The following is a 12,547-nucleotide window of genomic DNA, read 5'->3' on the forward strand; positions in this document are numbered from 1 at the left end:
GAAAGCCCATGCTAAACTGACCTCAGAACATTTTTCCGTGGGTTATGTTACAAGCCCCTTCGCATTTTCAGGCAGCGTAAGGCAACTGGCAGGAACGCCAGTTTCTAGTTTGTAGTGGGTGAAAGAAGGAGGAATAAAGTGAGGTCCCACTTGTTAGCCGGTGTAACGTCCTTTTGTAAAGCGAGTGCATCACAGTGAAACAAGATGAGCATGTCACTGAACCCAGATTGTTGTTTTTCTTTTCTTAGCAAAACGACACTGCTGCCATCGTTGTTTAAGGAGGACGAGGACAACTGCACCCTCTGGCCACATGTATTCGGCGCCTATGCTTACAAGAACGATGTTTCCATTTCCACGGCTTGCAGAGCCATTGCATATTGTTCCAACCAAGCATAACCGAAGCACGGCTTTCCATCCCTCAGGTAACTCGTAGGGGAAAAGCCAGGACGCTGTTAATGCCGAGTTAACTGAACGAGACTTGTCGTGTGCGTCACGTGAGACAAGCACCATTGCTACGGTGCTTTTCTCTAATGAGAATTAGTCACTGCTGTCAGTCGGGGGACCTGCGCTTCTAGCAGCGATTGGAGACGACCCTGGTCTGTCAAAGCTGGAGCTTCTCGCCCGGTTGGCTGGATGCACACCTGGGGAGGCAGAGAAGGACGCAGGCTGGTCCCGCCACTTCTGCTATCATCTGTGGCCGAGTGATCCGCTCACCGCACAGAGTCCCGGCAGCGGGTGAGTAGCGGGCAGCGGCTGTCAAAGGCTATGCGAAGAGAACCTCTAGGACTGGCTGGGATGTGTCAGAACGGTGACGGGGACTGGCTGCTAATTACAGCTTTCGCTGCGGCCTGCCCTTGCAATAGCAGCGGAGATAGCGGCGTAATGCTGTCATGCAGTGGTCCTTCTGGTTCCACTCTCATCTGACTTGTGGCTGTACGCTACTGCTAGCACAGGGTAGATAGCAGAGGCAAGTGCCATGGCTGGAGGGACCAGCTGTGCATGTGCAGCCTAGTCAACAGTAGTTTTAAGTGTCCAAAAGTGACACTGTTTGCAAGATACGTTGCATTTTGCATATGACCAGAGCCTTTTGAGGTATATACCACATTTTCAATCATTCGGGGAGTTGTCTGGCACCCCCCTCTGGAGGTACTGTTGTATTGGGCAGGGTCGAGGAGACTCGAGTGGCTTAAAGCTGCTGGTGCGCTACAGGTGGTGCTCAAGAGACTGCTTCCACTTTCAGGTGGGGGAGAGCTGCATATGTATGTGCTTCAATACCTATTGTCACCCAACGTTCTTCACTCGATAAATAATTACTTACACTTTGATATCGTTTTACTTTGACTTTTTGTGCATTTCTTTTGGTTGAATTATTGTGCCTCTAAATAAAGGACCCCCGCCCTCAACCAAAAGCAATGCACAAAAAGTCAAAGTAAAACGATATCAAAGTGTAAGTAATTATTTGCTGCTCCCACATTTACATAGCCTGCGCTTACATGATTACTAAAGGTATACGTAGAAAAGGGCTTCTAACTAAGGTTATGGGGCAAACCCCAGGAACCCTTTAAAATGAAATTGGCAATACTAGAAAATAACAGTTTCAATGAGTAGGCATTGTCACAGTTTATAAGAAAAAATCTTAGATCTCTTCTCCCTCCCGACCCCCGCTGTTTGCCAGAAGGTGTCAAAAAGTTAATGTAATGACAATATAGAATGGGCCTGATTTACAAAAGCGTTTTTGAATGGGAAAGGCCCATTCAAAAACGCTTTGTAAATCGGGCCCAATGAGTATGAAAAAAGAAAGAACGGTCAGTACACAGTTCAAGACATTACAGCAACTGATAATCGATCGATACACAGCTCTAAAAAGTATACAGACATTTGAAAACATTGTTTGGAACATGTTAAAGAACTTTGTCAGGATTAGCAACCAACGTCCGCTTCCGCTGAACATATACCCAATCAGTGGACTAAAGAAAGAATCCATATTTCAATTACATTAATAGCTCAGATAAATAGTTTTTCCCAGTGCTCCAGGAGAAATGAGGTCTGGCGAGAGTACCATTCCGTCCAAGTATGTATATCAATAGAGTAGCTATTTTATTTATTTATTTATTTATTTATTTATTATTGTGATTTGGTTTTTCATGAACACCGTACAGAATATTCAAAAGGAGAAGTCATATAGAATACTTACAAATGAATAATCAGTAGATTAAAAAGAAGAGGTAGTACAAAATATACAACAGTAATACTAATAGAGTAGCGATTATTTTCATTTTCATGTACCTTCTTGCAAACCCCAATGTCCCTCTCTGCTGCAGCCCATTTCAACATATAATTTTAGTTAGTCTCTCAAACCTCAGTAAAGAGGAAGTCTTCCAACTCTTCTCTTGAATTGTAAGTAAACTTTTCCCAGCACAAGACTCTGCATAAGAAGCTTAATTGCTGCTCTACTGTCTTTTCTATCAGTAAATAATCCAACTTGATAAGACCTTCTCAGTAACCACACTGAGAATATTTCAAGTGCAGTACAGCTACCACTTCATCCCAAATAATACGGACTACTAGGCATTCCCAACACATGTGCAGGAATGTGGCTGTAGAGTGACCACATTTTAGGCACTGACTATCCGCATCTCCATGTATTCTGCATAAGAGGGCAGGGGATAAGTACGCTCAACTGAAGCATTTATATTGTATTCGTTTGTAGCGCATATCGTGAGAAAACATTTGTATTCGTGCGTGCACCTAACCACACCAAGTCCCCCAAAGGGGGCCCCCAAATCTGCCTCCCACATAGTTCATAAATAAACTATTGATTTGTTGCTCTTCGGAGCACACACACTGTATATATCCGTTATACATCTGCCACCCGCTATCAATGAAATAATAGCGCAATTACTGCCTTCACTGGCGGTTCCTCTGGGAACACTGGGTAATTTTCACTATTACATGCATCCAACACAGTGTAAATCAAGAAAAAGGTTCTGTCTATGCCCAGTTTTGCACAGAATGAGTCACATCCCAAGAACCTTCAATCACTATACAACTGTCCACAGGTGTTTATTATCAACTATATAGTCCTATCCACCTGTCCAATTTGCCTGTTTCTTGGAGCAAATGGCAGTGCCCAAAATAGGAAGTGCAGGAACATACATTATGATTTTATTTCACTATGTTTGTGTATTTAATCACGATCCTATGTATAGCTCTCAAATGTGTAGGAAGTTTAGAAATCTGCAAATTGGGAAGCAACAGTATATTCAGTATTTTGGTGGGTGCAACGGCACATCTACAAGTTTGGAAACCATGCCCCCTATCCTCCCCCGTACAACCATGAAACCACCTGCTGCGTAATAAGCTCTAAGCTTTGGAGTGCCTACCCCACTATCTTCATATCGCAGCGCCAACGATTCAAATCTAATTCCAGGATCTTTTCTGTTGGATAAAAGATCAATCACAAGTTTATCAAGTCCCCAAAACACATCTGGCGGCATATACATGGGATACTCCTTGAAAATTTTGAAGCCGTCTGGATCACTCTCGTATTTTGTAACAAAAATAGTGTCACAACCTGCACTCTATCAATGGATAAAGTCACCAAAAGGTTAAGTCACGTTTACTGTTGTTTTCCTAATGTTATTATATACTGTATCATAGAGTAAAATATAGTAATGTCTAGTCTTAATTGTCTCCATCCAGACGATTTATTCTTAAAAACAGGAAGATCCAGCAATGTGTTTTGGGACTTAGTCGTCCCTTCTTCAGGAGCAGATTTCAACTTATATCTGTACGGTTAAGAAAAAGATGGAATTCCATCAGTGAAAACGTCTAAGAGTGTTTATAAAAGGCAGTAAGGAGTAGGCAAGGTTCATTTACCCTATGATTCCTATAGGACCCCCATGGTATTCACAATAAAACATTTCTCCAGCATTGGATCTTTCATGGATTCACATGCTTTGAATATTCCCCGTCGTCAGGCTGGGAATCCCCGGTACATTATATAGACCCTTTCCCGTAGGAAAACTTTTTCGACGCTTATGCGTCCTATCCACCTCGTTTTGTATCATGCGTGCCCGTGCCGTCAGGACGTCATGATATAAATACAGGCCCCGCCCCCGCGCTCCCTCAGATTTCAACCGTCTTTCAAAGCAGTGGGATCTTCGTGTTACTACTAGTGATAACTAGATTGTTTTTTTGTCTGTTTCGCGTAAGCGAAGTTCAAATCTGGAGAATTATGTCTGGAAAGGCGTTATTTCGCCCATGTGCAACCTGTGGCCTCAAAAAGGTTTATGAAGGAGACGGCCACATGGACTGTATCTACTGTCTCCACCCGCACCACACGGCGGATACATGTGAGATATGCCAGGGTTTCTCCCAAAAAACCCTTAAGGACCGTAAAAGAAGGCTGGTCGACTGGCTTAATGACGGAGCGGGTGCCTACCCGGCTTCGGAAGTTGGCTCCACGGCCTCCAGGAGCAAGTCGGAGCCTCCATCGAAGAAGGTGCGGCCAGCAGAAATTCGCCCTGAGGACAAGCATAAGGGGAAACATGCTGGATCCTCCTCATCTCATAAAAAGCCCTCCTCCTCCTCATCATCTAAGACGGAGAGGCTGGCGCTGTCTAAATCCTCCTCAGGGGACCGTCCCAGGTCTTCCGTGAGTCGAGAAGCTTCAGCCGGGAAGTCGGCATCAAAATCGACAACGAAGTCTAAAGGCTCGACGACGACGACTTCCTCGTCGACCTCGGTGTCATTGACGATGCCTATTACCGTTCAAGCAGCAGCGGTTGGGATTCCTTCGTCGACGGAAACTCAGTCTATGGCTTGGCTGCCTGAGGTCTATGACCCGATCCCCCCTGAGGTCTTACTGCAGCCAGACACGGCCTGCTCGGCGGAAGGGGAAGGTGACATGGTTCTGCAGCCATTGGATTTAGGCTTACGGCCTTCCACGTCGACGACGACGGCGACGAGTGCGAGCGGGGGTATGGTACCTATATCATCCACGTTGCTGAACCCCCAGACAGTTTTGTCTCTGGATGTGCTTAATACTCTTCAGAAGCTACTACAGCGGCTGGATACCCAGTTCCCTCAACCTGGGACGTCATCGTCACTTCTGTCTGTACCTTCCGTCGACGAGCAAACTTGTACGGCTCGCTCGTCGACGAATCACCCATCGGCTCCCCAGGCGGTAAAAGATCGTCCTCGAGCTCAGGAGGAGGGTGAGTTGTCGGAGTCCGACTCTATACATGATGACTCTGGGTCAGACATCTCCCTGTCACCGTCGAGGGACCCGACATGGAATTCGGATGTAGAATTGGAGTCTACGAGGAGCCAGACACAGCCATCTCCCCCTGATGATGTGGGAGCCTTCCATGCAATGATGGGGAAAGCGTGTTCCGAATTCGGCTTGATTCCTGAGGAACAGAGGAAAGACTGTTTCCTTTTTGACCATATGGGTCAAAGGAGAAAATCGGTATTTGCCATCCCAATCCTTGACCACGTGTGGCAAGAAGGTCTCAAAACGATGCGCCATCCGTTCTCGGAACCAGCCATAAAGGGACGGATCGAGAAAAAGTTTAAAGCTCCGGAGTCCACTCCAAAATGTCTAACATCACAGCCTTTGTCTGACTCGGTGGTGTCGGCGGCAGCAGCTAGGAAGGCCAGGGTCCAGCAAAAATGTTCAACGCCACCGGAAAGCGAGGCTAGGAGGCAGGACGCATTTGGAAAGAAGGTGCTCTCGGTCGGAGCGACGACAGTAAGAGCAGCCAATTCCTTAGCGATCGTGTCACGATATGATAGGGAAATGTGGCACAAATTAGCCCCTATCCTAGAACACCTGCCAGACGAACACCGAAAAGCAGCTATGTTACTGGTGCGGGACGGCGAGGAGGCCTCGAACCACGCTATTAATATCGCAGTGGACCTAGCAGAGTCTGGTTTCAAACAAATCAACCATGGAGTAGTGCTTCGTCGACAAGCGTGGCTCAAATGTACTACTTTCCGTCCTGAAGTACAGTACAAAGTCCTGGACATGCCATGCGAAGGGGAGCACCTGTTTGGCGAAAAAGTTGATGAAGCGCTGAAAGGGATGAAAGAAGACACGGATACTGCTAGGTCCCTCGGCGCCCTTCAAACGGGTAGAAATTTTCGCTCTTTTCGCCCTTTCAGAGGTGCTTCTGGAAACTCCCGCTTTGGAGCCTCGAGGGACCGTGGATTTAACAGGCCCTCGTACTCTTCACAAGGGTTCAGACGAGCGTCCCAGTCGGCACGTGGAAGCAGGGACTATCAAGCCTCCAGGCGGCGAGGCTCAGGTCCGTCGTCAACGAAGAACAAGCAAACCAGCAACCAATGACGGCCTTCGGAACGTCCTGGGGGGTCGAGTCTCTCATCACTTCGACCGATGGAAATGCATCACCAAAGATCGATGGGTCCTAGACACGATTCGCATGGGTCATGCGCTGCAATTCAAAGACAAGCCTCCGCGTCTTCCTCCTTTATTCTCGACACAGCCCCACCTCCAAATCCTACGACAAGAGGCGGAGCTTATGTTGCGAAAAGGGGCGGTAGAGAGAGTTCCTGTGGCACAGGAAGGCCAAGGAGTTTATTCCAGGTTCTTTGTTGTCAAAAAGCCAAACGGCAAATGGAGGCCCATTCTCGACCTGAGGGTACTCAACAAGTGGCTAAAGAGCCAAAAATTCAAAATGCTAAAACTCCAAGAGGTTATCAGATCGGTGCAACCCATGGACTATCTCTCTTCACTAGACCTTCAGGATGCTTATTTTCACATCCCAATACGCCCACGACACAGGAGATATTTAAGATTCGTCGTCGGGAGAAAGCATTTTCAGTTCAAGGTCCTCCCGTTCGGGCTCAAGTCCTCCCCCAGGACGTTCACCAAGTGCTTGGCCCCTATAGCGGCCCATTTAAGGAAGGATGGTCATCATGTCTATCCATATCTAGACGACTGGCTAATCAGAGGGTCATCCAAGGAACAAACACGAGACAGTCTACGAGCCACAATGTCCATCTTACAGGAACTGGGCTTCGCAATAAACTTCAACAAGTCCTCAGTAGAGCCTTCGAGGACCTTGGTCTTTCTAGGAGCGGAGTTTCATACGCACACAAGCCTGGTGAAACCATCCAGCGAAAGAATTCAGAAACTTCAAAACAAGGCGTCGGAATGGAGCGGCGGTACCAGAGTCTCTGTGCGCAAGTACATGTCCCTGCTAGGGACCATGTCGTCCTGCATTCCGTTAATAAACAACTGCCGTCTGTTTATGAGGCCTTGCCAGGAATTTCTAGCGGACCGTTGGGCACAGAGCAGAGGTCGCTGGTCCGACAGACTGGTCGTCGACGAACAACTAGTTCAAGCACTCGGCTGGTGGAAAGTGTCTACTCACCTAACGAGAGGGATGCCTCTACTGGAACCAGAGTTCCAAAAGACGGTGGTGACGGATGCATCGCTGAGCGGATGGGGAGCTCATCTGGATATGTTACAGGTACAAGGCCAGTGGTCTTTGCAGGAGTCCTCCCTGCATATCAACCTGCTAGAACTGAGAGCAGTGCGATGGGCTCTGAAGTCTTTTCTTCCGCAACTGAGGGACTCGGTGGTGCGTGTCATGACGGACAACACCACTACGATGTTCTACTTGAGGAAACAAGGAGGGACACGTTCCAGGTCCCTATCGACAGAGGCACAGAAAATCTGGCATTGGGCCCTTCAACACAACATACAAATCTTAGCATTTCACCTACCAGGAGTGAAAAACGTGGAAGCCGATGCCCTCAGCAGAGAAATGAACGAAGTTCACGAATGGGTGCTGAACGACCAACAACTTCAACAAGTATTCAAGGAATGGGGACACCCTTCCATAGACCTGTTTGCAACGAAGAACAACAAGAAATGCCATCAGTACGCAAGCAGATGGCCTCAGCAGGGCTCACTGGGGGATGCGTTCTCATTCCCATGGACGAACAAATTCCTGTACGCATTTCCTCCTTTTCCCCTTGTCAGGAGGACGTTGCAATGGATCCTCAGGTACCCATGTCGGGTAATTCTGGTGGCCCCATACTGGGCCAGACAAGTGTGGTTTTCAGACCTACTACACTTAGCGGCGGCGGAACCGATGAGATTCCAGAAGACCCCCGACCTTCTGTCTCGACAGGAGGGTGTCGTTTGGCATCACGACCCGGACAGCCTCAAGTTGACGGCCTGGCTCCTGACTTCGCCGAATTTGGTCGGCTAACGATTCCGGAGGACTGTCGACGTATCCTGCAAGCGGCAAGAGCACCTTCCACAAACGCCTCATACGCGTACAAATGGAAAAGGTTCTGTCAATGGTGTGAGGATCAACCAGGTTTGGCCCCGCAATCGATTAGGCCGGAACAGCTCCTTCCATACTTGCTGTTATTAGCTCAAATGGGCCTGTCGGTGTCGTCAATAAAAGTACACCTAGCAGCCATTTCCAGGTTTACTCGTCGACGGCACTCGGCACCATTGTTCAGCGACCGCCTGATTAAGCACTTCCTTAAAGGCCTCTTTCGGAGTTTCCCTCCAGAGAAGAAATTTCCACCGGAGTGGAGCCTCAATCTGATCTTAACGTCTCTTATGAAACCTCCATTTGAGCCAATGTCATCATCGTCTCTGAAGTTTCTGTCGTGGAAATTGGCCTTCCTGGTGGCCATCACTTCAGCCCGACGTATCTCAGAAGTTCAGGCTCTAATGGTGGACCCACCATACTTACGATTTTTCAAGACCAAGGTAGTCCTAGCCACTAACCCACAGTTCATACCAAAAGCTCCTTCGGTGTTTCATAAACACTCTTCTATCGTGTTGCCTACGTTTTTTCCGGAGCCATGCTCGGGAGCGGAGCGCATGCTACACACATTGGATGTAAAAAGGGCTCTCAAGTTTTATCTTCATCGTACGCAACCGTTCAGAGAAACGAGACAGCTGTTTGTGGCCTATGGGTTGGGTGCTAGAGGAAAAGCCATTTCAAAGCAAGGACTTTCAAGATGGGTGTCATCTACCATCTCGTACTGCCATTCCAAGGCAGGGAAGCCTCTTCTACGACGGCCAAGAGCTCATTCAACTAGAGCAGCGGCATCGTCGACGGCACTGTGGGCCGGAGTCCCTCTAGGGGACATCTGCATGGCGGCTACCTGGGCGACTACACACACCTTTACCCGCCATTACTGCCTGTCGCAGCAACATGCCGAAGACACCCGGATGGGACAGGCGGTGCTTCGACACCTATTCCAGTAAGGTAAGCCCCGGCTGCGGGGTGGCATCCTGTGGAATTTATGACTGTATGTGGTCCGTTTTTTCCCTATGTAAACTATTACTGATGTATACATAATCTTAGGGAACGGCCTTTTGCGAAGAATGTATAGGGGTTTGCATGCACACCTCCTCTTGGGGGTAGTACTGCTATGTAATCTATTCAAAGCATGTGAATCCATGAAAGATCCAATGCTGGAGAAGGGAATAGTTTCTTACCTGTAACTCCATTTCTCCAGCATTGGTATCTTTCATGGATTCACATGCGCCCACCTGCCTCCCCTGATCATGCAAACCGGTTCCCCCACTACTTTGGGGGCCGAAATCTGAGGGAGCGCGGGGGCGGGGCCTGTATTTATATCATGACGTCCTGACGGCACGGGCACGCATGATACAAAACGAGGTGGATAGGACGCATAAGCGTCGAAAAAGTTTTCCTACGGGAAAGGGTCTATATAATGTACCGGGGATTCCCAGCCTGACGACGGGGAATATTCAAAGCATGTGAATCCATGAAAGATACCAATGCTGGAGAAATGGAGTTACAGGTAAGAAACTATTCCCTTCCCCACAAATTCCCCAAACGAGTCCTCCAAATTTGAGTCTGAAATTTCCAAAAAGAATCTAGTGAAAAAAGAATGTTCAAACTATGTTTAGTTCTTAATCACTAATCACTTACAAAGATAAGAGAAAGCTTCTACCTTGCAGTTAAGCTGGTGCAATTCGCAATAGGTTAATTATGTCTTTCTTATCCCGCAAGTGGTGGAAATACAATATCCTCTTATTGTGACTTTGAAAGCCTCTCAAATCGTATCCGCATCTTCCCCAGAGCCCTCATTTTCTGCAATGAAATCCACAAATGCCTTTCTAATTGTACTCTTAGAGGCATTATGTAGTAACACATCGGTCCACATTAGTGTAAGAACTTTATTGGAGGTCCGGTTGAACACCATTTACAATGGAGTGTGTTCAGAAAGTGTATCCCTAGAAATGCTCAAATGAAAAAAACAACAAATGGTATAGTTGATCGAATTTTGTCTGTACGAAAATTACGTACAGCTGAACATTTGACCAATTTTACCATTCAGCGCCATTATAGTGGGCAAAGGGAACAGGGGTTGAGGGGGTCCCCCCCACACCCTTGTCCACCATAATGGCATCAGGGATGTCGGGATGCCCCCCGCTCCCAATAGGATAAAGTAACAAAAAAAAGGACCATGCTGCGGCGGTTCCCATGCACGTAAGTGAAGGGTACCGGCGTCGCAGAGGGATGGAGGATATGGCGGCACACAACGAGGTGTGCCGCCAACAGGTAAGTAAAGAGATGTGGGGGGAGCGGGTTGCCAGAAATGTCCACGGGAGAAAAAAACAGTCATTTTCATGGGCAACCTTCAGAAAGTGTTCAGTCCAGATATTCACCTGAATGTATCATGTGTACCCATTTAGTGTGAGTAAACCCAAAATCAATTCAGCTGTAAGATTGATGTGCTTTGAGAAAAGGGAGCATGCTACATCAGATGGATGAAAACGGCACCAGACCTCCACAAAGTCATGGGGCCTCATTATGAGTTTGGTAGTATCTCTGTGGTATATTTGTCAGGTGATTTACTGTTACCGCCACTTGGTCCAGTGGAATTACAAATGTAGGTGTTAGTTTCCATTTATTTCGGCAGAATTGCAGGTTTTTGGCGGTGAAATTACCAAATTACCATCAGCATTTTGCTGGAGGTTTTTCCTCCACCTTACCTCCACATCCATAGTTTGCGGTGCAGTAATGCAGTGGTGACTATCTTACCACTGCATTACCACCCTTTTTGGCCACACCACTGAACTCATAAATAGTCTCCTGTAATTTGCAGCAGCGCATTTGACGCATGGCCAAATGTCTGTCTCTACCTTGGAAGTTATTTAAGTCCCTGTGTAAAATATAATTTAAGTCCCCTCTCTTTACAATGACTTTGAGCCCTTTGACGCTTCCAGACAGCACTCTATAGTGTATCATTTCAACTATGCTCATGATGGAGTGCTGCAAGCCCTGTTAACGCCTATCGAATGCAGTAAGTTGTTTTATGCCATGCCTATCATTTTGAAATTTCTTCATGGATGTCTAGAATTGAAATTAACAGATCCCATCCCTCCCTGTACACCCCTCCAAACTCCGACTGGGATTGCAACACAATTGAAAAGAATTTTTACACAGCCTACATACACCCTCTGTCCTCCCTTGCTCTTCCCATGCACCCACAAATGTAATGTGAAATACTAATTTGGTCACAATTCCTTAATAACCCAGTCCATTTGAAATTTCAGTGTAACGTTTAACTACCCCCAACAATTAAAAAGAAAAATTAGGGTGTGTAGCCAAGATGACAGCGATTGAATGGGTTTTGCCAAGTTTTGAAGAACCTGGGAAAGAGGTTATGGGAGTTCCACCAAGCTTGTGAGGAAGAAATGATCCGACCACACACAAGTAGTGGTGGTTACGTCTGTCAAACGGATGTTACCACTTGCCAGCCAATTTAGGGTGTTACCCTTTATGTGTGAGGGAGCTGAATTCTGTACAGAAATGATCATATTATTCAATGATTGTTCCAAATCCATGGCTCGCCTATCTCTGGGATCTCCTTTGCATAGATTTAAATCACCCAGGAGAATTATAGAGCAGTTAGTTTTCTCCAGGCGGGATACAAAATTAATAATATTTTCATTGAACAGGTGCATTTCTCCAGGCGGTCTATAAAGCAGTATAAGGTTAATGCTGTTACGATGATTTGGCGTGATTTTGGTATGTAGAATTTCACATCCGTCACAGTACCCTTTGTCCTCATACATGGCAAGGTTATTTTTGCAAATGATAGCGACACCACCCCCATGTCCAAGTGTCTGATTTTTACTGAAGAAATCATAACCTGGGGTGGTCACTGTTCTATTATGGGGCCATGAGAGTCAAGTAGTCAGGTTTCAGTGAGGCACATAATTTCAATGTTACCTTCTACTATGTAATCATGTACATAAATAGTGTGCTTAGCTACAGATCTTGTGCTTAGAAGGGCTAATTTAAGGGATCCTGTCTTGATGGCATCCTTTCCTGAGCATGGTTCAGGGATCACATGCAGTCTTTTGTGCACGACATCTTAGCTGTCCATAGAGTCCTGAGTGAGACCTCCATTCCCTGTCTTTCCAAGGTAATCTATAGTAGGAAAAACCAGGCATAAGGAAATCTTGCAAATCGAGGTGAGGGTTGGCGATGTAGCAGGGGGAGAGGCA

General features: G+C 46.8%; 1 protein-coding gene across 11 annotated transcripts in view; it reads left to right on the forward strand.

Moving 5' to 3' along the window:
* Positions 1 to 540: 540 nt before the first annotated feature.
* The window catches only part of CLOCK (clock circadian regulator), a 2,930,945-nt gene continuing 2,918,938 nt past the window's right edge, over positions 541 to 12,547 (forward strand). For all 11 annotated transcript variants that reach the window (XM_069631637.1, XM_069631640.1, XM_069631638.1 and 8 more), the window contains exon 1: positions 541 to 735. The gene's annotated coding sequence lies outside the window, so the exon portion shown is untranslated. The remainder of the gene's footprint in view (positions 736 to 12,547) is intronic.

The sequence above is a fragment of the Ambystoma mexicanum genome, chromosome 6q (genome assembly GCF_040938575.1).
Source record: "Ambystoma mexicanum isolate Mex_15411 chromosome 6q, UKY_AmexF1_1, whole genome shotgun sequence".
Taxonomy (NCBI): Eukaryota; Metazoa; Chordata; class Amphibia; order Caudata; family Ambystomatidae; genus Ambystoma; species Ambystoma mexicanum.